The following is a 21,980-nucleotide window of genomic DNA, read 5'->3' as shown; positions in this document are numbered from 1 at the left end:
CCCTTCTTTTCCTTTAGGTTTTTTTCATTCTGTGCAGACTCTAGAGCCACTCTGATTAGGAAACTTAAAAAGCTTAGACATTAGCTGCTTAAGAATTAACTTCTTAAGATTTAAGTTCTTAAGACCATATAAATTTAGATCCTCTCTGCTGTGACTTCATTTAACAATTCAAACAAATGCAGGCTCTGATTAAAAAGAAAATTTAAAAAAAAGAGGAAATTAGTACAATTCATAAGGCAATTATGTATCTGCCAAACACTCAGAACTGTAGTTTCCAGTCTGTTCCTTTAATCTTAAGTACAGAATACTCATTTATTTCCAACAAAAGCTTTACTAGCAAGGTGAACAACCTCAGAGCAAAGCGGATCAACTATAAGAGTCTTCCAGACTTTCCAGATGTTTCAACCCCATCTCTGTTGTCTGGATCATTAAACCAACAGAAGTGCAGAGTCAACAGTCGTTTTCCCATTATCATGTCTCACAATTGTTTTCTCTGATCTTCTACTGACATGTATATATGGTCTATAAAAAATGGATCTGCCTCTTCTAAGAGACCGACAATGACCAAGAACTCAGTGCAGATTTAAAGGCTTAAAAATTACAAATAAATTAGCCTATGACATGCTGTTTTCAAATTCATTTAAACATTTTAAAAGAACTTTTGCTTTCATTGAAATACCGATATTTTAGCTCATTTTCATAGCTTTTTGAATGCATTTACATTACTGAAAATGGATTCATAAAACTTTTGGGTTTGGATCTAATCCTTTCAGAGTTTCAGAAGGGCTAAAGCCCAAGTAGAACGTTGGCCAATTCAGTGAAAGATAATAAAAGATTTTTCTAGAAATATATCAACAACAAGAGGAGGGCCAAGAAGAATTTCTATCCTTTACTGGATGCAGGGGGAACAATAGTGACAAACAATAAGGATAAGGCTGAGGTACTTAATGCCTTCTTTGCCTCAGTCTGTAGCTGTAAGGTAAGATGCTCTCTGGGTACTCAGCCAGGAAGAACAGAACAAATCTCACATCATGCAGGAGGAAACAGAGACCTACTCAGCAAATTAGACATTCACAAGTCTGTGGGGTTGGATGGGATCCACCCAAGGGTATTGAGGGAGCTGGCAGGGGTGCTTGTCAAACCCATTTTCGTCATCTACCAGCAGTCCCAGCTAACTGAGGAAGTTTCACCTGACTGGAGGCTGGCTGATGTTACAGGCATTTACAAGAAGGGCCAGAGGGAGGATCCAGGAAACTACAGGCATGTCAGTCTGACCTCAGTGCTGGGGAAGGTCATGTAACAGGTCACCTTGAATGCTATCACACAGCACATGCAAGACAATCAGGTGATCAGGCCCAGTCAGCATGGGTTTATTAAAAGCAGGCCCTGACAAACTAACCCGATCCCCTTCTATGACAAGGTGATCTGCTTAGTGGATGAGGGAAAGGCTTTTGACATAGTAAACTTGGACTTCAGTAAAGCTTTTGACACTGTTTCTCACAGGATTCTACACGAGAAACTGGATCCCGCTGGCCTGGAGAGGCATACCCTCTGCCTGGTTAAAAACTAGCTGGATGGTTGGGCACAAAGAGTGGCAGCAAATGGAGTAAACTCCAGTTGGAGACCCAGTCACAAGTGGTGTTTCCCAGAGCTCACTACTAGATCCAGTTCTGTTCAATATCTTTATCTATTACCTGGATGAAGGGGACTGAATGTACCCTTAGTAAGTTCATGAATGACACTAAGTTGGGAGGAAGTGTTGATCTGCTTGAGGGGAGGAAGACTCTACAGAGGGCTCTGAACAGGCTGGAACCGTTGGGCTGATACCAACGGGGTGAGGTTCAACAAGGCCAAGTGCAGAGTCCTGCACTTGGGACACAACAACTCCATGCAGCACGACAGCTTTGGGAAAGAGTGTCTGAAAAGCTGCCTGGCAAAGAAGAGGCTGAGGGTGTTGGTTGACAACCAACTGAACATGAGCCAGCAGTGTGTCCAGGTGGCCAAGAAGGCCAATAGCCTCTTGGCTTTTATCAGAAACAGTGTGGACAGCAGGACCAGGGAACTGATTGTGCCCCTGTACTCGGCATAGGTGAGGCGGCACCTTGACTACTGCATTGAGTTTTGGTTCCCTAACTACAAGAAAGACATTAGGGTCCTGGAACGTGTCCAGAGAAGAGCAACAAAGCTGGTAAAGGGGCTGGAGAACGAGTCTTGTGAGGAACAGCTGAGGGAACTGGGGTTGTTTAGCCTGGAGGAGAGGAGGCTGAGGGGAGACCTTATCACTGTATACAACTATCTGAAAGGGGGTTGTAGAGAGTTGGTTGTTGGTCTCTTCATCCAAGTGATAGTTGATAGGATGAGAGGGAATGGCCTCAAGTGGCACTGGGCAAGTTCAGAGTGGACATCAGGAAAAATTTCTTCACTAAAAGCATTCTCAAGTACTGGAACAGGCTGCCCAGGGAGGTGGTTGAGTCCCCATCCCTGAAGGTGTTTTAAAGATGGGTAGATGAAGTGCTTAGTGACTTAGTAGTGGACAGGTGCAGCTGGGCTTGATGATCTCAAAGGTCTTTTCCAACCTAGTGATTCTATGATTCTATAATATCCTTATGTCCAGGATGAGAAGGACATGCCTGAGTAAGACTGAATTTAAACACTCTAAAACACTGAGAAGTGTGCTAATCTGAACAAGAAGTGCAAGACAGAATAACGAGGACTAATTCTGTCCCCAGGATTGCCTATGCAATCCCCCATGACTTCAATAGATGTAATATTTTGAACTGTAGAACTTGGACAAATTAAAACGACAAAGAGTTACTATCTGTTATAAGCAGATCATATATCAATAAAAAGTATTATTATTATAACTATCCACTCTATCCATCTGTCAGGCTAGGATTATCTTTTAAAAGGGCATTTTCTGGCACTTTGCTCAGTCCAGGTTTAAATGTTGCATGATATATGACATATTCCTCCGTCAGGAGGCCAGTTTGTCTCTGAAAATATTGCAGCCATAAAAAAAAGTTAGTCAAGGTCAATGATTATTTACTTCATTTCATTTAATTTCTTGTTATAAACTCTAAGACCACCCTAAATCATTCAGAAGTATTTATCTGCAAATATACAGTGCAGGAAATCTTATCTTCCCTGTTGATAAATCAAGTGGGCCAAAATCTCACCCCATCATGTTGCTTCTATAACAGGTCTTCTTGGAATTACTGTTGCATCCAACTGAGTTAAACATAGCCTGAAATGACTGACTTCTTTGAAACACAGGATTCAGGCCTATTAACTCTTGTGAGATTTCATTTTAAGTTAATCAACCTTCTTTTCTATGACTTTTCCTGTTTCCCAACTGGAGCTTCCCGATGCAGGAGTCTCCTGTGAGGAACAGCAGGCAGCTTTAGGGCCAGGAAGGGAGGCATTATACTCCACTGAGTTATATGATGCTGTTCAGCCCCATGTTGCACAGGCTGCTTTTGCTTTTTTCCTACACTGCAAACACTCATCACATTTGTTTTCTGTCTCATTATTGTGTCTTCCAAGATATTAAATCTTGTTAGAGTTTGCATCACAGACAATATCAGTACATTTTCCTGAGAAATGATAAATTACATTTTAAAAGCTAGGGGATGAAGCCTAATGTTCCTCATTTTCTGAGAAAAGTTAGGCATGTATTTTGCTTCTCTATCTCGTTCCTTTGTTCTGTTTTATTTTTGAGTTTCTAATTCCATCCTTGGTATCTCCTTGCATCTTTTCATTTCCTTTCATCCTCACTTAACCTTTAAACACATCTTCCATTTCCTCCTCTTCTCCTCCTTACTATCATCTATTAATGTAATCAGTTGCTGTCAATCCTGTCTCGACAGATCATTTTGTATCGTTTTGCATAGAAAAGCATTTAATACTAACCTCTTTAGCATCCTGCTAGACAATGCCCTGTAATTTATTACCTAGACATAGATTATTAACTTTCACTTCTGGTCCAGTTACTAAATTCTCATGTCAAAAGAGACATATTTGAATTAGCATGAAAATTAGGATTTCATGAGACATTGTAAAAAAGCCTTGCTAATATTTAGCTTCATTGTCTCAGGCTGTAGTTCTGCCAAAACTAACAACTGCCTTTGCAAAGCTGTCATTACAAGACTTCTTAAACTTTACAGACCATTAAATAGCTTGTTAGGTGTTTAAGGTGGAAACTTCAGATCTGCTGCTCAGTTAGGACACAGTGATCTTCACTGGGTCTATCTCAGCAGGGATAATATAGAAAGATTCTCCCATTTGGGAGTGCATATGGGTTTCCCAGCAGCTTCCTGTGGGCTGATGAATTCCATATCTATATGTGGATCTGTCTGACCTACCGTACATACACACACAGTTTCCTTTTCACTACCCAAGAGTCATGCAGTTATGTGAAACAAGGGGTGCCCAAATACAGTTCAAAGCCTGGACTTATATTATATTAGTTCCTTCTAAGTTTTTTTGCAGCTAACATATAACGTAACACAACATAACACAACATAACACAACACAACACAACACAACACAACACAACACAACACAACATAACATAACATAACATAACATAACATAACATAACATAACATAACATAACATAACATAACATAACATAGCCAGGAACACACTCATCCTGGCATACAATCCTCTGTATGACAGAAGTGTCAGAAGGTCCCCTGGTGCAGTTTTGGTTTCTATTGACAGCTACCATCCCAGAATACGCCCAGACTTAACTTGGGAAATAACCTTGGCCATGTACTGGCCATTCTGGACAGGCGTATAACTGCTACACAGGTGTGAGCTCTTGACACAAAGGGCAAAAATAAATAATTAAAGACTGAAAACCATAGACAAAATAGTCCAATTTTTTCCATACTTCATAAGGGACGAGATCAGTCAGTCCCATTCTCCATCAGTATTTCTGCTTAATACTTGATCTCCAGAGAACTATGATATTGTTTGCTGGTTAAACTGAACAATAAGTTGACAGATTTGACAGATCTGACCTAGTGAAGGAAGGGATGGACAAGATTTATGGATTTTCCTTATTTGTTGCTCTGCCAGGGCAAAAGATCATAGTAAAGTCCATGCATCTTCTGTGACCTAGTAAGCTCCTATAAGGAGGCATATCTCTTGTCTTCTGTTACCTCAGTGTTCATATCCTCAGTGTTCATTTAAGCAGTCATTTCTTGTTGTGTTTTCCTCTCTAAACCATTGTTTAACTGTTGTACATATTAAAACATCTTTAAAAAGAGATTGCTGCAGATGTTAATATGCTTTACATATTAAAATCTTTGATGTGCATATTAAAAGCTCTTTAAAAACTTTTTTTGACATGATTTCTCCAGACCACAATAATTTCTGAATTTTCTGTTCTAATTTGTCAATATAGTCAGAAAAAAGTGGATGAAAAATTATACAAAAGTTTGACATAAACTGCCATCTCTTTCCTCTGTGCTGTGATCCTTTCATGAAAGAATACTGAAATCACACTGTCCTTTTCTATACCTTTATCACATAGCACTCTTACATGTAATTTGCTGTCCTTACTGGATTGTAATTGCTGTTATCACTCATCCTTTTTTTCTGCCCTGGAACCAAGTAGTGTGTTTTCTTATCTTGAGTTTCTGGTGTCATCCCAGTTGCTAGTGGTCTTTGTAAGAGGTCAGATGCTCAGACAGTTTCAGTGATTAAGCATCATCTGGAATGACTGATTTGCCTCTGTTTACATTTTTCAAGCATTCTCAAACTTGTATTTTCCAATAGCTGTTGTTACACAATCTCACTAGTCTTTTAATTGCCTAACCCTCCTTTTCTTGCCACTCCTTGTTAAAGGCAATATTAAAAAATCCCCTGGCTATTTTTAAGTCACATTTAATTTTACCTTCTTCTTATTTATTTTTTAGCTCCCTTTCTCTCTAAACTAGCTTTCTAGCTAATTTACTTTCTTCTGGAATACTTTGTATGACTCTGAGTAGTTTCTTAGAGTCAAACTGCATTGCTACCCCTTTCAATTCTCTACTTTTTCCTCTTGAAATCTTATTTGAGGATCTCACCAATATGAAAACTGGAAGCAATGATTCTACTTGGAAGGAATATTTGCCTTGCTGTGCTTTTCATGTGTGAAGGTCTACTTGCTTATCTTTCATCTTTCCCTTTGGCAACCACTGTTCCACTCTCTTCTTGTTTCACCTTTGACTTACTGTTCCTGAGCAGTCTCTGTCTCCAGAATGGGCTTTTGAGCTACTGCCACGGCAGACATGTTGGCAAGGGTAAAGATAGTAGTGATGCTATTGCAATTTAATGTAGCTCCAAAACAGATATGAGGGATTTACAAGAATTTAAGTTTCACATACTATTATTCCCTATCCTATTTGTAGAGAACCTTGATCCAAGTGAAAGAACACTTTCCTTCAGAATACCTTCCCACTGACTTTGTCTTTGGGTTAGTGTCTGTCAGGAAATATAACTGCTAAAAAAAAAAAAAAGCTTTAAGAACAACTTCATTTGAGAGACTGACAGATTGAAGGCACACCAACAGTGAAAAAAAGCAGTTAAGTTTTCAAATCATCTGCAGTAATATGGATGTAAACCAGCCATTTGTATAATGTGGAAGGTATAAGTTACCCAAACAATATTTTATGGGAAAGGATCTCCTAGGGGAGCAAGTCCTTTTACACTTGATTAGGAAGCAAACCTAACTGGTTTATCTGAGACAGAAACAAACCAAGGAAAGGACCCGCCATTGCATTAAGTAGAGTTTGTGGAGTCATGTCATGTTGCTAGTTCAGAGACAAATTATTTTGACAAGAAGCAGCCCAGGCAGTTCAGCGAATAACATTTCTTGATGAAATGATAAACATGTTACAGTAATAACCTCACAGTATCTCTGAATGCTATGGGATATTGTATCTGCTTTTCTGCTTAGCAGAGATAAATCTATTTTCAGAAAAGTACTCTTTAAGGAAAAAAATTTACTCATATCAAAGCAGTCAGTAACCTTAATTTCTCAACTATGCCATTTGACTAGCTGAAAGATCACAGTCCAATACCTCCTGCTGATGTTGAGACTATAACTTGTCATTTTTATTATTACTATCAGACAGAAGTAAAACAAAAATAATACTCTATTTTCTAAGATGCTTGGATTTTAATTTGTTCCCTCTCTCTTTACTGCTATAACTACCACTATTTCCATTTTCTCCCTTCTCCTTATTTGAATGCACCTTGTCCAGAAAATACAGACCAAATCCTTCAGCATGGTCCTGTGACATCCACTCTCTTTTGCCAGCTGCCACTTAGAAAGTGAGTGGTAGCAGCTAGAATTTCAGTGCTGAGCTCATCTGATAGCCAAAATCCCTATGAATTCCCATTCCTCTAAAAGAGAGGCAGCATCTTTGGCTTCTGCCCTTTCCTAAGCCATCATAAAAACATTAAGGCTGAAAAGAGATGAAAGCAAGTCCTTCCCTTTCACAGGTTCTGAATACCTGAGGCTTCCACGCTGTCTCCAGAGCTGCAAGCCCCTTATAGCATAACCCTTGGCAATGACAGAGTATTCCCAGCCACAATGAATGATGCTACTGAATCGAGACGTAAGTTATACTTTCTAGGGACATTACAGAGCAGTGAGATCAGAAGAGATGTTAGAAGTCCCTGAGCATATCAGCGAGGAGTAGGTATTTTCTGGCTACCCAAGTGTTTGCTTATTAGAAACACAGGACTCCAAACCTTTGACAGTGATAGTCCCCATGAATGGCAGTATTCCTCAGATGCTGGGCTTACAAATTTGTCTCAAGAGAACATACACTGTTTATTCAGAATTACTCATGAGTAAACAAGTACTAATATTTTTAAGTTAATACAGAGGATCTTCAAGTGTCTTCCGTTGCTTCATTCTTCAGTGATTTTGACACACAGGAATTGTAGGTCAAATGCCCTAAGAAACTGATGTTTTCTGAATTTTTCTAATGTTTTCTGCTAAAGCCTATTAACAGCTCAGCTCTAGCAGCTGCCAAGAGATAATAAAGTACTCGAGACAGAGAATACCTGAATGAATTTTTTTGCAGGTACTTAGCAGGTCAGGTAGTCTATCAAATCGGGTAATTCGAAAGCTATTTTTACCTTAACTCAACTGTTCTAAATGTGCACAGCCAAGGTCAGCACATTAAGATGAATTTCTAACGTCCATGGAAAGAGAAAATATTTTTGGAACTTAATTTTTCCTCTAAGACAACAGAAGCTACAGTTCCTCTTTATTAACTATTACAGGAATATTTGAAAGAATACCTATTTCCCATCTGATCAGGATGCCCAAAGAAAGATTTCCTATGCTGTAAGAAAACAACGCATGTACTAGTTGACAAAACACAAAGGTTTTTTGTACTTGGAGTGTGATTCCAGTGATTACTAGCCTGACACTTTGGATATACTCTTTCATAAATTCCATTTTCATAGCAAACATAAATCACCCACAGAAACATTTGCAGTTCCTCTTACAGTAGTACATGAGAAAAAGACATTATTGGGTCAAACCAATGGCCTATCTTTGACTGTGTCCAATCACAAATGCCTCAGGCAAGAGCATGATAAACATGACCTCTTTTGCCTTTCCGTCTTAAAAGATGTTCTCAAAATAAGTTATTATGGGGAATAATTGTTGTTGGGTTTTTTTGGCGAGACCAAAGGGACATGTACTGCATTTTGCTTAACCTCTACTAATGACTTTAAATATCAGTTTTAAGGACAGATCCTAGTGGAAAAATGAATGTCCAATTTGCCTTCTTGAGACCAAATCCTTATGGAGAACAAATTTACACATACTCAGGAAAGATCGCTACCTAAGCTCTACCTAACTATGCAACTAAAGTTTCCTTTAATAAAACCCTGATCTGTTCTTCTTTTATATATCTCAAGCAATTCTTTATTTGGAATACCGTAACTGTACCACCTTCATCATGGAGTGGACATTAACTTGTTTCAACACAATTACTGTAGCCAGTAAGTTAATGTAAGCTCATAACGGAGATGCCATCATTACATAGATTTATGAGAAGAGTACTAAACATAAAATTGAGGTAATTGCCTGTGTGCTGCCAGGCTATTTTGCCAGTTAATATAAATAATATCATTCTCAGTATGAGCCACCAGAAGGACATCATCCTTAAAACTAATTCCTCACCTGCCACTGTCAGAAATTTTCACTATAAACTTGATGAAGAATGTGTTGCTAAGTGTTACTGACAATTATATATTACAAGGGAAAGGTGGTTACCTCGAGTACCCCGAACAATCTGTTGTTTTGGTATGTTACCATATAAAATTGATTTAATGCTGTAATTTTCCATTTCTCTCTGGAGCACAGGCTGCTAATTTATTAGTCATGTATATTGAAATTTCTCTTTTTTCCATTCATGTATAAATTTCCATCAGCAAACTTAGCAGATAGTATTTTGTTTGGTTTATTTTTAAAACTCAGAAAAATAAATCACATGTGAAGTTCTGCTACTCATGCTATTGCAGTGGGTCCTATGAAGCAAGCAAAAGTTAAAAGTCATACAGAAGATCTGAGATAAGAAATATTGACAGGCAGAAAAAGAGACGTGTTTTCTTGGTTTATGCCTGCAAATAAAAGGTTGAACAGAAAAACCAAGATTTAAGTAAAAGGGTTTGGGGTTTTTTTTCTTTTTTATAGAAAATAATGCAAGAGTTTATTTGAATGGCTGCTACAATATGTATTTTAATTTTTATTCAAATTTAATTTTTAACTGTTTTTTAAAAAAAAAGATTTTTCAACAAGAAAAATGAGCTGTATGTCCAAGGCAGTGGGTCTGGAAATTTTTTGACTGCTAACACTTGCACAAGAGCAAAAGCAGATCCCCCAGCACTCAGAAATGCTTGTCTGTGACCCATCTCTTCTTTGCCCACTAAACTCACTGTTTATCAGAGGTCTTTATGAGTCCATCTAATCTCACCATCAGGTGTAAGCATTGTTGTAAAAGAACAAAAGAGATTTAAAAGCCTATCATACACCAGGGCCACTAACTTTTCTAAAATACAGGGTGATGTTCTGAACTGGATCAGTATCATGCTCTCATTCATAGTGGGGCCTGTATGTTAACATTTACAGATGAATCCAAGTGTTGTCTCACACATATTTTTAAAAGCAGTAAGTAATATTGCAGCATATTACAGGTATAGCTGAGAAGGATTACAAAGAGCTGAAAAAGTAATGAGTATGACAGCAAATTATTCCACGCTTGATTACTCTGCAGCCAGTTCCAGAATGGGGCAAAGTACTTTAAAACCCAACAGCTTTTAGTAGAATAACTAAAGAATAATGAACAGGCTCTGTTAAAGCTAGGCAGTCCCAAAGCAAATTTTGTTTGTTCCAATAAAGTTCACGTTACTAGAAAAGGTCTGATATTATTATCTTACAGGGAATGGACTAAGACAGCAACATTAATAATACGCCTTCACTGTAAAAGAAAGTTGCAGAGGGACCATGATTTTTGCAAACAATCCTAACTTCCCCTGGCCCTGCACACACCAGAAACTTTACAGGTGAAATGAATAATGTTCAAAGAAGATGTTGATAGCTTTTTCAAGAGTAGCATCTATACTATTTTTGAATATATGCAACAAATGCAGTAAATTTCAGGGCAACTAACTTTCTGAGAACTAGTACATCTGCTCAAGACAGTGGAGAAGATGTGGTAAAGGAAATACTAGGAATTGGAGTTTGTATCTCATTATTCCACACCATCCTTTACAATATTATGTTTGGTTATAAACAAGTGCATTTTCTATGTATTTGGGGAAATGGAGTGTTTCCAGCCTGAAAAGACATTTCAAGTGCAAAGAATCTGAGACTTTATCTGTCTGAAAGTCAAGCAGCAGAGATAGATTTCAGGTAACGAATGCTTTCCAGCCAATTAATCTTTTAAACAGCCCTCTGGCTCCAGACCCTGCAGGCCACAATATTGCAGTAGTAAGTAAGTAAGTAATAAGTAACAGTGGATGCAGGCTGAGATTTGTCTTCCTTCCATCATCAGCCTCTTGCTGAAACAGCAGTGATACCAACATGATCATGCCCTGATGATTTTGCCTTCTATCCAGGGATCACAGAATATATTCTATGACACAGAATTAATTTTCATGTATTCTTCCTGACTATTCTTCCTCAACCTTTTATTTGCTACTGTAGGACCAAAGCATAAACAAAGCAGTAACTGTTCTCCTAATATTCTCCTGATAAATTACCACGTTTTTGATCAGGCTCCCTACAGGACATTTTTAGCAACAAGTTTTGGATAAAGTACTTCCTCACTTACTTTTGGTTTTAGTTATAGAGGCAGGATTTTATACTGTATTGTACAGAACATGCATAATCTTGACCCGTGAATCCCATTTCTTTTGGTTCACTGTGTGTATCTTGAAATGGCTTGGGTGACTGTACTAATAGAAAACCAATAAATTCAAATGATATGACTGGTTTCAGCTCGCTAAGCTGAAAACAAGAATGTAAGATAGCACAACCAAACATGTAGCACAGGGTAAAGAGCAACCTTTGCATGAACAGTGTGTTGAACAGGCGACAAGGTGGCTGAGACAGTACGTCTGTAGATTAACCACAAGGCCATCCCCTAAAGCATCTTCAAAATGCCAGCACAAGGGCCTGAGGAGCCTGCCAATGAAGCAAATGCACCTAAGTCTTATAAAAAACAAAGGAAAGAAGTAAAATGAGAAATGCAGTGCAATATATGGAGGAAGAAAAATCATTATCCAGCTGTTAGGGGAATAAAGAAAAACTGTTAGTCAGACTGCTAGAAGATACAGGGTTCAAAGTTAATTATTTTTTTTTAAAATGGCAGTATAGGGGTTTTTTTAAATGAACTTTTGGTGTCTAATGTCTCCATTAAGACTTGAGAAGAGAGAGATATTGATAAATGAGGCTGCAAACTACTGTGCATGGGGAAGAGTAAATTACAGAGATTATATGAGATAACAGTTAGGATTTTCAATGGCTATTATCATCCTGAAAAAAAAAGAAAAAAAGCCTTGAGCTTGAAGCTTCTGTAGATTACAAATACAATTGACAGATAATACAACCACAAATATCAAAAAAAAGATACAACAAACATACCCCTTCTGTCCTTCCCTGGGAGAGAACTGCAACATTACCAACCACTTCTAATGATTATCAGAGTCTGTTCACTGCACGTGCAAACAGAAGTAAAGCATCTGTTTGTTGAATGCATCAACCCCCATCCTCCCAACTCTTTCACTAATGAGACCATGCAAACTTGCTGTAATTTGTCAGAAAGTTTCCTCCCCTGATACAGACTTTGTTTCACACTTTTCCCAGGCAGTTCTCTCGCCCTTGCTCCACATTGCTCACCTCCCTCAGAGGCCACCAGAAAGCTCTTGGAACATATGGAGATTTCAGTTCCCACCAGTGTACTCTGTTTATGCCTCACAGATACTGAAAGAAAACCTTAGAAACAAGCTAGACAGTTAAAAAGGTTCAAGGAAAACTGGCTGCAACATCCCACCACCACCCATTTCTGGCTCGTAACCAGGAAAGGAGTGCCCAGAGTGGCTGCAGAGCAGCACTGTCAGTCTGAAGAGGATATACTTCCTTCACTGCATCAGGCATCAGCATAAAAGCAATATAAGCGCTAGTTTAGCAGAGGACTTTTCCCCCATGAAACTTTCTTCCGATCCCCGAGCAAAAGCTTAGCCAGATAAACCCCAAGCTACCACTGTATTAATGTGAAGATCTGAACTAAATATGCATATGACAGTCTTATTAAATAAGGTGAGGTTAGAGCTAACAGTACCTCACAGAATGACTTGTTGCATTGAGGTTTACAAAAGTCAATGCTGTTTGCTTTAAAACTCAAAATCTTGCTAAAAAGACAATCAGGTTTATCTGCCAAGGCCTATTTTTTCATCCATGCATGTGAGCTGGCACCCTTGATACTTTCATTCTACATCATAGGATCACAGAATCATAGAATCATTAATACTGTTTTATGTCAGACGTTGCATTATTTTGCCCCTGGCAAGGAATGGTTGCCAGAATTCGTGGTTTTTTCCTCTTTTCAAAATATCAGCTTATTCTAGTTCTCAGATTTCCCTGGCAGTGTTCATGGAGTAAAGCACTGCCTAGAGTGAGGGATAAGGCAGACACAGAGTCTCAGGGATAACTCTGACAACAGGAAATAAAAATCAATTTCACAATCTATACAATATTCGCAACCCCACTGCCTTCTAGGTGCTGTGATAAGACACAGAGTGTGGAAGATCCCAGCGGGGAGCCTGAGTGCCCAGCCTGCTCCCGTGCTGACGTCTGCAGCTTTGCCAAGCAAGTACAGCACTGACCTGCCAATATGAGTTGGGAAGACCTCATCCAGCATGTTTTTCATCCCTCTTTCTCGGCTTCTCTTCATAGCAGGATCTCAAGCGAACAAACCACCAGCTCTCTAGTGCTTGAATCTTTTTACTCAGTATTCTAATTCAAATTGCATTGACTGTTAAAACACAGTACAAATAGGTGAAAAGGACTGCTCCTATAAAAGTCTTTCATATTAATCTCTTGTAGGAACTATTATTGTTATTCTTATTGTTATTATTGTTATTATTGTTATTGAGCATGATCCATGCCTACATAACTACATGTGTAAAATGTAACTGAAAATTAAATGTTAACTGTATGTATGTACCTGATCCTTTGCTTTGCAAACATGCAGTAATTGACAAAGTATCTGCAGATAAACTGGTAGTGCAACTCAGGTATGTTCTGACTGTCTTACTGAGAGAAGGGATTTAATGAAATAAATGTCAAGATGATTTCCTGGATGACTGCTTACACTAGGATTTGATCTCTTGTTTATACTTGCTTAATATCCATAAATTACAGCATATGTTTCAGAAGCATCTAATTATTCTTGTCATTCTGGGTGTTAGATTCATAAGTCCTGCAGACAAAACTGTGCAATGATATATGGCCAGTTCAGACATCATTTACAGCAAGTTAAATAACTTTCAAAAAATATGTGTAACACTGTAAAATGATCAAAGTTATATGGAAGTAATGTTACTTTTGGTCTTACAAGGTCATACCAGCAGCAGAATTTTACTAAATTTCCTTTCCACTGGTGCCTACTTAATAATCCTTTGTTTAAAAATACATTAAATTCTGTTAAGCTTTCCTAGGACAAGTCTGGTGATGCATTTTGCAACTTGCAGTATTACTATCAAAGTTTAACTGTTAGAGACTTTTCAAGTCATTTTATATAATCATCAGCCACACCAAAGTACTACACTGGCCTATGTGATGAACAAACCAAAGTATTCTTTTTACTTTTTTATAAGATAGCAATAAACATTCCCTAATTTACACCAGCCTGGAATGCTTCCAGCAGTAAACAAAAGAAGAGGAAACTTTTGCATAATATTTTGCACTAAATTTCTGTGAGTCACTTAACACCCTTAAACCAGCTTTAGACTCACTGCCATGGATGGAAATCGAGCCTATTCCTGTGAGAGAACATTTGGCCCAGGATACCAAGACCTGCATCCTGCAAAGCCAATGTTCAGATTCCATACACTTCCCTGGCACAAAGGACAAACTGCCACTGTAGGCAGGGTCAACAGTTTTTACCTTGTTGGCTTAGGGTAGGCTGCTCCAGCGTATCAAAGAACACGCCCATTTCTTTGAAAACCAAAGCAAAGTCCCTATTTGATACATTTCCATATAAAATTTGATGCTAATAGTAGCATATGCACAAGCTAGTCTGAGGCACAGGACAACTTTACTTCTCCAAAAGGACAGCTACTTTCATCCAGCAGTATTGCGTTTCTCAGGTCCTCGGGTGCCCTGGTGCACTGCCCAGGGGTGACAGCTGGGGCTGCAGGGCACTGCTTGCTTACAGGTGCCAGGCTCCTGCCATCATTTTCTGTTCCATTCTTGGTATGTGGTACAGTGCAGGGAGTGCAGAATTCAGCTCTTACAAAACTGGGATAAATATATACATATATACGACATTTCTTAATGACTTTTTTCCTCTTAAACTTTTCAACAGAAGCTTTTAGTAAAATCAGTGAGATTCACACATATTGACATTTAACTCCATAACTCATTTTTATTTCAGTCAATGGATCTGAAAAGTATTCCAACTAAACTAATACCTACTGTATTCTTTCATCATGACTTGCAGAAAATGTTGGTTGTATGCTGCCCTTGCTCCTCCAGTCCTCCCCATATCCTGAGCCTTCAGTTAAGAAATGTCACAGACTTAACTGTGTAGAGAGCCTTGTATGTTAGATTTGAAAAAAAAAAACATCCATCATAATCCAATTATTTTATTTGCCCATTTTACTTTATTTTTATGGCTCATTTTCTGTGTGCTTTAATATTTTAATGGTCTTCCATGTATTATAGGGAGGCTACTGGAGCACTGTTGCAAATAGGAACTGTAAATTGAAATACAACATTATTTATTATTATGAAATCAGTCTGCCTAAATAGGTGCAGTATCCATTGTATTCATAATATGAAGAAAGAAAGAATGAAGAATGACAAATATCACTGACAATAACTGCTGTAGAAGCATCCTCCAATTTTCTGTATTAAAAACAAAAACGTCTACAGTCCTTCCAGAAATCCCTGTGTTTAAAAAAAATCAAAATTAATTACAAGCCTGTATGTCAAGGACAGAAGCCATCTATATTTTATGAGAGTATGTAAATAAGACAGTTAATGGCAAGGGGTTTGTTCTGCAGAAGTATCGGCCCCAGATATTGAAGGACCTGCTTTGCAATTAAGTCATTTGAGAAGTGAGATGGCCAGTTCTGTAAGACAGTAGGTGGTTAGAAATTCCTAGTCTTTGGAAGTCACTAGGTCTTTGTCTAGAACTGAGGAACACACACAGGCACTTCTAGAAGTCCAGTTGCACTTCAGACTCATGGGGGATGTTTCAGCCTCTCACATGTCTTTGAGATCTCTGTTAAACTAGGCAACTGAAGATGGGTGTGAGATTAATCTTGTGTTACCATTGTCCAGAGAAGAGCAACGAAGCTGGTGAAGGGGCTGGAGAACAGGCCTTATGAGGAGCAGCTGAGAGAGCTGGGGTTGTTTAGCCTGGAGAAGAGGAGGCTGAGGGGAGACCTCATTGCTCTCTATAACTACCTGAAAGGAGGTTGTAGAGAGGAGGGTGCTGGCCTCTTCTCCCAAGTGACAGGGGACAGGACAAGAGGGAAGGGCCTCAAGCTCCACCAGGGGAGATTTAGGCTGGACATAGGAAAAAATTCTTCACAGAAAGGGTCATTGGGCACTGGAACAGGCTGCCCAGGGAGGTGGTTGAGTCACCTTCCCTGAAGGTGTTTAAGGCACAGGTGGACAAGGTGCTGAGGGACATGGTTTAGTGTTTGATAGGAATGGTTGGACTCGATGATCCGGTGGGTCTCTTCCAACCTGGTTATTCTATGATTATATGATTCTGGCCAAGACTTTCCAACTTCGTAAAAATAAAAGCTTGGGAATCCATGGCTAAAGCAAATAAATGAATGTTTCAGTATTCAAACGTGCCCGCAGCACTCAGCAGGATTTCTTTAAAGGTCTTCCATTGCTTTTGGTTTCTGTCACTACGTATCTGTCGGTTTATTGTAATTTATCCTCTTAATGCACAAGTACGTTCCAAAAGGAAAAATGAGGCTGTAGGAGCTGCCTGTATTATACTTAATAGCCTAGTGGTTGGAGTACTCAGCTGGGAACAACTAACCATTGAGTTATAGGGTTTTTGGACATGAAAGTCTCTCCAGCTGAAGCTGTTCATGTTTTCATAAACAATTAAGCTTTCACTGGATCCGCCTGAGAGCAATTCACTGTGTAGTCCAGTATTCAGCAAGGAAGAGGGATAGGTAAGTTCAAATCATTGCTCTAATGAATACTTAATGAATTCTAGCACAGATGAAATAAAATGTTCCCATTGTGAAAGCTTATCAGCAGTGAATAGACAGCATCTGGCAACAGCAGCGTTAACTTGCATACAGCTGTTCAGAGACAGAAGAGCGGGAAGGAGTTTTCAAAGAAGCAGATGCACAATTAGAGGCCTGTTTTGACAATGAGTTCCGAGACGAGAGTCCTCCTGGGAAAGTCCTGCATACAGGAGACTGGTAGGATAAGACCTGTTCTGGCAGAAATAAAAGTCATGGGGTTGAAGTTCAAGGAAGGTAAATTATACAGAGTGCTCAGCATCCCTCCTTCTGCAGTGCTCTCACCTGCTGTGACCAGAACCCTTGATTTTACTATAAAGCAGTTTTGTCTGTCGTTGTGGGGACTGTAGTCAAGTCTTACACTATACTTGATTCCCTGCTCTGAATCCAAAAGGAAGAATTTGCCCAAAAGCCTTGTGTAAGTCATGAGTAAACACACTGTGATAAGAAGAGAGGCACCACCACTTAATGAATGGTACCCAAGATTGGCATTTCAAACCTATCACTTTTTTAAAAAATATAAAATATCCAAAATAGAAATAAAATGTTTTGGTTTGTACAAATATAAGTTACCGTTTAAAACAAACCAAAATATTTTGGAGAGCTTTCCTCAACAAAATAAAGCAAAAAAAAAAAACCAAATAAAAAAGCTCCCAAATCCCAATTCAAGATGATCATTTTTGTTGAGATTAAAATGAATGTTTATTTTCAGTTCAGCTGTCAAACTGAATAATTATTTGCACAGCCTTGCTTACAATATTGCACTCATGCTTTGGGTATGTTAAAAACAACTGAATAGGAGAAAATTTAAAAATAGGAATCACCTTTTCTAAAGGCCCTCTTAGCTCCCAATCCACTCCTGGTAAATAGATGAGGAAGTTTCTTGCCACAGAGCTGCCAGAAGTTGCACTACATATAGGCATTTTTCTCAAGCTAGAGAAAAGCAAACAAACTTTTAATGAAATCAACATGAAAAAATTACACAAAAAAAAAAAAAAGAGTTCCTTAAACAGTAAGAAATAAACTGGAATAAGTGCTAGCTAGCAAGTCTTTCATAAAACTGATTTCACTATCACTGTTCTCAAACATTTAAAAACAAAAAAAATCCACTCAGTTGAGTAGAACACACCTTTGCACACACCTGTTGTAACTTTCTTTTAACCTACACTACTTAATTTCATGCCTTGTCATAATAATGGCAGAAATTCATTTTTCCCAATCACTCTAATACAGATTGCAGAGATGAGTTTTAACAATTTTACTTTTACTGGGCAATAACCCAAATATTTTTTCCTGAGTCTGGGTTTCTTTTTCTTTGACTGCTGTGGTTTCCTAAGGGAGACATACAGCCTCTGACTGAAGATCTGGCAGGTTTCACCACTTCCTCCAGAGACTAACAACTTGCATATTTAAATCATACAGTGAGTTGGATAATCTCCTTTCATAGAAAAACCCAGGGGAAGGAACTATGTAAGAGGATACAAGGAATCCCTTGTTAAGAACTAGCTATCTGAGGTACTTATATGTCCCCACCCCTCACTCGTATCTGATTATGGAGAAGCCTATATATCCACAAATCCCTTCAGGCACAGAAGCACTATAACCCATGCTCTGCACCGGGGAAGCAAGAGTAAGGGACCAAGGACTTCAGTCCTCCTAAGCCACTCCAAGCTCCACGAGCATCAGCCGTCTGGCTGAGGATTCAGTTCTGCATGACTTGCCCAAGGTCACAGAGAAAATCTGTGGTGAAGCAAGACAAAGGATGTAAGGCTTCAATGGGCGCTACCACACAGAGAGGGCAGTCTGTCACACTCAGACAAAGCTTTGCAGCTTCCCATTGAGCCGAGCGATTATGTGATCCATCCCAAAAATACTCTTCGTTTTCATCAGCTTATTACATCCTTAGTCTCTTTCTGTTCTGCACACCAGAATCAGACATTATTCATGCAAAAGGCAATAAAATAAATATAACTTGAATGGTGACTCTTGATTCCTGAAGCACAAGTCCTTTGTTATTCAGCCTAAAAATAGAAATAAGGAGAGGAAAAAGGAGAAAACAAGCTCTGAAACTTGGCAGAAACAGCAGGAAATCATTCCTTGAGTCTCAGGGCTCTCTCAGCATCTGTTCCAACTGCAAGCTTTTCACACTCACATATACAGCACTGCTACCCTCCCTTCATCGTCCAGTCCCTGATACTAGCCTGACAGATACTATTCTTTCTGTGCAGCACATCTTGTCTCAAATATCTTACATACCCAGTTTACAAGATGCTGTTCAGTTGGTACTGGAGATGTGAACTAGCTCACAGATCATGAGTTCTTGCTGTTCAGAAGATATCTGGCAAAACTGTTCCCAGTGGGTTGAAACAACCGTTCTGACTGCATTTAGGTTTCACAAGCGGAATTTTTCATAACATGCACAAAAAAAGAACTGCTGGTTAATAAGATAAATGTTTGCACTTAAACTTTCAAAGGACATCACCAAGTCCTGTCCAACAAAGAAGACATAAACATGTGTCATGCTTTCTAATAGCTTTTACATTCATTACAAACATTTCATCTCTGCCTGAACTGAACACAAAGAGAATCAGCCCTTTAATCCTCAGGACAATACGTATTTTTTTCACACTTTGGAAAGTAAATATAGCAGATAGTAACATTTAAATCCTGTGGTTTGTTATGCAAGGGATCACAAACAGAACTATCAAAGTTACGAGTGAAAAACACTGGCTACTCTACCTATCTCACTGATACAAAAATATGTATTTTTTTATACTTCTATCCAATCTAATTTTCAGAAAGCTAGGAAGTAAGAAATTTGGCATTTCTCCTATCCTGAACAAACAGATTAACCTTTAGACAATCTACAATAGGGTACTTCTTGGCAATATTTTTTTCTAATAGTCAACCTGTATTTTCCCTTCTCAAACAATATCCTAGCTATACATGTCTCTGCTTTACTAATTCCTCTTCACCAATAGAATCCAGAGGTTATTTTTGTAGTTAGTCCATATTACAAAAGCCACTCTTCAAAAGCATACCTGTAGTGATCAGTTTGCCAGCTCCCCCAAGATCCACATTGTCCCACAGAAACAAACCATCTCTCTTCCAGTTGAACATACCTATATCTCTTTGCAAATAGAAATCAAAAGGGCGCCACCGTGATCATATCTGAAAATGCTATGAAGTAATAATTGAGGACTCACATCCACTTTTGCTACATACCTGTTGAACTCCCGTACTGGAATAGGAAGACTAACGACAGTAGTGTCAACAGGATGAAATTTTGCAAGGATGCAAGGCATTATTTCCCTCTGGATAAATCCAGTTTTATGGTGGTATAATTCACTGGCTTCCCTGGAATTCACCACTTTCCCAGGGATTCTTCCTAATTTATATGAGACTAAATAACACAAAAATTAGATTCCATTTCTCTTGGGAGTCCACAGAATTTAACAAGCAGGTCCCATTCAGCCAGCTACAGAAGAATGTAGTCACTTCTGCTACTTGCGGGCTGCTCCTGAACTTGGCACAAGTGAGATATCTGAATCATAAAACAGATCATGCCCCTGCCACAAGCCTTCTGCAGTTTTAGAATTCCCAGGCCTTCATGTTTTCCATTCAGTGTATGATACCAACCTGTTCATTTCTGCAGGACATGTTTTTATTTGGTCCCAGATGTCATACCAATGAGCATAGTCTAAATCCACAGGATTTTTTTATGCTGCTTCTAGTGATAAATGAGTTCCTTTGTCTCAGACTGCCAAGATGCATTCTCTTCTCCCACAGCACTCTCGTGAAGGGCTGTTCGGACTATGAAGTCCATAGCCATAAATATAATAACAGAGCAAATTCAGATGTGCAAAAGCATGTGTACAGCCCTCCTTTCTATTATTAGGTAGTACGTATTGTCTTCTATACCAGTGCTTCTAAACATCTTAGTCCGTGCTTCACTTCACTTAATAATCCTTTAAGGTACCCTAATAGGCAAGTCTTGATACCTCCTGTGACTTGACCTGCACTCATGTGGCACACCTTCTAGTGAGTTCTCGTCTAAATGACAGCTCTTCTGGAAGGAGACTTTCTATGTTTCAGCACTATTGATAAAACCAAAACATAGTCATGGCACCAAAAGAAGAAATGAGATTCGTAAGAAAGCCAGTCCTTTCTTCAGCTCTTTTCTGGTGCTTTGTTTCGGAAGTGTCAGGACTAGGGAACTATTGCAGGATCTGCAGCCTCTTTCAAACGCTTCTCTAAAGAATAGCCTAAATATAACTATAGTGATAACCTTCCACCAAGACCTTAACATTTCAAAGGACTTTACAAACAAAAACCAGAGAAAATTTATCTGAATGAGACTAACACTGTGGGAGATCAGTGCTACCATAATGCAGTGGAGCCGCCTGACAAAATTTTACCCAGCCTGGCTGTAGATAGTAATGGCATTTTAAATGTGACAGAATCACTATCAGAGTAAAAAGCTAATGGAAGTTCTTAGGAGATTTTTGTAGAATGACACCCAAAATGGGCTATTGCCCTTTTGCTACTTTTAAGTTTACAGAAGACCCATGTACATAAATGTATCAGAGAAGATCCTGATTCTGCCTTTACAAATACTGCTGCTGCACAACTAAAAGCAGCAGGTAGTGCCTATGAAAGAACACAAGCCAAAATTTGAAGTATGAATTACTCCAGCTCAGACAAATCACTTTCGTTCCTGTTCCACAATCCCAAGCTATAGAAGAAATACAATAAGAAAAGAGCTCTCACAATTTGATGGCATATCTCATCACTGCTATCACAAATAATTTATTTCAGAGATGACTTAGAGCCAAGTATCTATCTGAAGTGCCAGACAAGAAATTCTACAGAGGTAAAAGGAGAGTCCCTTGTTCACTTAGGGTTCAGTCTCACAACATGCTTTTCCCTTATTTTCTGTTATCCCCATAGATAAGTCCCACTGA

At 38.7% G+C, this 21,980-nt stretch overlaps 1 protein-coding gene across 3 annotated transcripts in view; it reads right to left on the bottom strand.

Annotated features, from left to right (window-relative positions):
• The window catches only part of GRM8 (glutamate metabotropic receptor 8), a 338,430-nt gene that overhangs the window by 300,125 nt on the left and 16,325 nt on the right, over positions 1 to 21,980 (bottom strand). The window lies entirely within an intron of this gene.

The sequence above is a fragment of the Phaenicophaeus curvirostris genome, chromosome 1 (assembly GCF_032191515.1).
Source record: "Phaenicophaeus curvirostris isolate KB17595 chromosome 1, BPBGC_Pcur_1.0, whole genome shotgun sequence".
In the NCBI taxonomy this organism is placed as follows: Eukaryota; Metazoa; Chordata; class Aves; order Cuculiformes; family Cuculidae; genus Phaenicophaeus; species Phaenicophaeus curvirostris.
The sequence above is the reverse complement of the archived record's forward strand: the minus strand, read 5'-3'. Positions and strand labels throughout refer to the sequence as shown.